General features: G+C 36.5%; 1 protein-coding gene across 3 annotated transcripts in view; it reads left to right on the top strand.

The window, feature by feature from the left end:
- Positions 1-3,985, top strand: part of DAAM (disheveled-associated activator of morphogenesis-like protein) — a 173,731-nt gene that overhangs the window by 160,670 nt on the left and 9,076 nt on the right. The window lies entirely within an intron of this gene.

The following is a 3,985-nucleotide window of genomic DNA, read 5'->3' as shown; positions in this document are numbered from 1 at the left end:
TGATCGAAACCATAAAAATTGCTATCACGCACGCGAGGTTGTAGTTCATGATGCCTTTTTCGGCTGTTACTGGAATTTAAGTCGATTTGTGACGTTACTTTGATCAACAAACTACACATGTGTCAGAAACATGCAAAACGGATCCCACATGAAGTAGATCCAGGGTCAATTAGCGGTAAATGTTGATTACTGCTAAATAAATCCGCAAGCGTATAAGCAACAGTGAAGGCGTCTGATCACGCGGTGACCATTGACGATATACGGATCAGTTTACAACAACCATTCCAAAAAGATCAAGCGAAGTACTTGGCTCGAAATAAAAAAAGGAAAAAAAAAAAAAAAAAAAACAGTTGTGCAGTGTCACGCTTTGATAAATTCAGATGTAATTTGATATGTTCAGACATTTGTAATACGAACTTTTATAGGCATGTCAGACTGTCAATCATGAATGACATCTTCATTTCCTTCAGAGACTCATAGAGTGGCGTTTGCAAACGGGTGGTTGTTGGTTGACAAATGCAAACCTCATCGAGATACGGCTACAAAGATGGACCTGTGTGGATGCCAACAAAATTGAACAATGGATTCAGCCACTGTATTCCCCAAATTTAAGTTTATGTGATTATGGTAGTTTCCATCGGTTAAAATGGATAATCGATATCGTACCACAGTCTGACATAGATGCATTGCGTGAAGCTTTGGATAAGATAATCCAGGATGCGAATCGAAATCGACGATTATGTAGTTGTTTGAAAACTGTTAGAAAGCACGCAGTTCTGTATTGATGCCGACAAACGTTTCCATCCCTTTAATACTTTCATTGCTTTTGTACTAAAGACATCAGCGGTTTTGATCCGGATAATGTGAAGCATTATCAGTAGTTCACGGTATGTTAGGAATTAAAGTATTCATAATGCACTCAAAGTGATTATATATAAAAAAAAATTTTTTTAAAGTGAAATTTCATAAATCATTCTCGAAAATCGCACTACAGTCCGGTTCACCTGTAATGAATCCGAAAAGCAGTCATCTTAAATTTTGTTTAATCAACCTTCCCAATGTCTCATTTTTTAGATGTAAATACATGTTTTAAGGAGTAACGTTAGCATAGGGTGTGCAGAAATAATGGATTATTGACATCTGTTCGGGAGTTGACTTCTAAGTAGCTAATGTATATTAATGATTTATGTCCATTGAAATTTATTTTATATAAAAAAGTTCATTTAAAGTAAATAAATACCAAACGCAAAATCATAAAAAATTTCAGTCAACTATACAAATAATTTGCAGTATAAGCAACCATAAAACCAGTATATCCGAAGTTATTTTTACCATTCTGTAAAGAAATACTGTTCCAAAGAAGTATAGTTACATGAACAAAGTTCTGAGAAAGAGTTTCTGAAAGTGGAAACTTAATTTTTATAAATATTCCTGTAATTAAACTGCATTGCCATTAATTTTCGTTAGGTAATTTTCCAATTTCTTCTATGGGAAATTTGTTTAATAGCTAACAAAAAAAAATTTTAAGAATTTTTTTCTTTCTTTACAGATGTTTTATTATTTCTTTTATGCAATCTAACTTATAATAAAATGTTTCAAAGAAAAATTTAAAAGTTTACTTCGTGAAAAATGTGTTCAAAGTTAACTTGACTGTCGAAAGTGATACATGCAAAAATGAGCCATTTGATAGCGCCTTGTTCAAAGTGCTCCGTGTCCACTAGTTCGAATAATTGTGATTCTGCTGTACTATTATTCACGATTACTGTTACAGAAGTGTTGAGAACTGCATTCTCCTTTGGAAGTTCTTACATTATGTCAAATAATTTTTAATACTTTGACATTATTACAAACTGCGTTCATTTGTTTTAGAAACAACTTTTGTATATCAACACCGTAAAATATGATCATATGAAAAGGCACCCTTATTCCACAGAGGTAAGGCTGCCGTGCGTATTGCTAAGAAGTCATGTCGATTGCTTAAGTTACCGCGAGCCGATCAGTTGTCTCAAACTGGAGGCTCCCGAATACATTTTACACTCATGTCCATAAATTAAGGATAATGCAAAATCAGGCAAAGGAAGAGTTAGAAACAAAACAAATTTGACTTATTTGTAAAGATTATTTATTAAACAAAAATTAAAGAGAAAAAAAAGATGCTACATGTTTGATATTATTAAAAAATTAGCGATTTTTTCTCCCTGGAGCAAATTACAAAAAAAAAAAAAAAAAAAAAAAAACCCTATTTACAAAAAACCAATATTACATGGTTGGTATGATTGTTAATACATTGTATGTCTCCCAGACGATGCAATACAGTCCGTACAACGCCTAGGCATGCTGAGTATCAAATTATCGATCTTATCTTGGGGGATATTACACCACTCAAAAAACAATGCTCTCCGAAGTTCCGGTAGACATGTAGGATGAGGTTGACGGGCTGCAATTCGTCGGGCAAGCATGTCCTACACGTGCTCTACTGGATTCAAGTCTGGTGAGAATGCTGGCCAGTCCATACGGGTGATATCCTCCGATTGAACGCATTCGCTTACGATGTTTGCACGGTGAGGACGGGCGTTGTCATCCATAAACACAAATTGTGCGCCCATGGCGCCCCGAAACAAACGTACATGTTTTTCCTGAATGACGTTCCGATAGATTTGGCTTGTCATGGTTCCAATTTGAACATGCAGGTCAGTTCTGGAACCCAGAATAATTCCACCCCAAACGAGCACTCCTGCACCACCGTAACGGTGTCGTTCAATGATATTTTCTTGGTGGTAACGGGTACCTGGAGCTCTCCATTTGAAAGTCCATGGAGAATCAGACTGCAAGCTAAACCTGGACTCGTCGGAAAACATCACACAAGCCCACTGTTGTGGTGTCCACAATGCATGCTCTCTACTCCAGGCTAACCGCAGGCGACAGTGAGTTGCAGAAAGTGGAACGCATCTGACAGGTCTACGAGCATATACACCAATCTGCCCTAAGCGTCTGTACACGGTCTGCCTTGAAATTGTCGTACCAGTGGCTGAAGAGAGCTGAGGAGACAGGTCTGAGGCTGTGCTCCGCCTATTTCTTTTGGCAGTAACTGCCAAATACCGGTCCTCATTCGGCGTTGTAACTCTGGGGCGACCTGTGGTGTAACGTCTACTCAGATTACCATCATCTTGGAAGCGTTGCCAAAGCCTGGAGATGACACTCTGGTCAATTCCAAGTTCGTCTGATACTTCCAGTTGAGTACGCCCATTCCAGACGGGCGATAATTCTACCACGTAAAAAAATCATCCAAATGCGTCCTTTGTGTCATAACTATTCGGTTATTGCACTGAAATGCTTATAAAGCGCCTGCGAACACTTTTACTTCTTTGCCTGTGTTCCTTATACATCACTCTCTTACACTCTCGTCATTGTGAAGTACCATCGGTGTCATCTGGTTACTTCCTGAAATTTGCATATGATTCTTGAAGATGTGTGTAGTGATTTTATAGGTGATATATTTATTTTAGAGTTCGATTTCCGCATGAATCCGAATTATCCTTAATTTATGGACATGAGTGTACTTGAGTATTTGCTGTAAGTACGGCGCCAAAAGTTAGCAGATGCATCAGGTTATTGAAACAATAATCTTTATCCTAAGACAAGTTCTGAATCATCAAGTTTGTTGCATTGCATGATTAAGTCGAAAGGGAGTATAGGAAAATGTTTTAATATAACTAGGTTAGGTAGTTATGTCGAGGAGCTGTATTAAAACAGATTCTAATTTAATAAATAAATCAAAATTTTCATGACACAAAATTAAATAAATAAAATCATCGATGAGCTTCACAATTCAAGATTTAGCTTTGAACTGCAAAGTGCAACCAAGAAAAATTTCTTGCAGGTAAACAAGACTTAGATTTCAGATAGAAAGTGCATATAAATTTGAACTTTTTCTTTTGCATTACTATTATTATATGCATCAAAAAGTAATAAATAATAATAATAA

This window comes from Stegodyphus dumicola, chromosome X2 (genome assembly GCF_044657685.1).
Source record: "Stegodyphus dumicola isolate Sdum_Otavi_A_Nest chromosome X2, ASM4465768v1".
Taxonomy (NCBI): domain Eukaryota; kingdom Metazoa; phylum Arthropoda; class Arachnida; order Araneae; family Eresidae; genus Stegodyphus; species Stegodyphus dumicola.
This window is presented reverse-complemented; position numbering and strand designations above follow the sequence as displayed.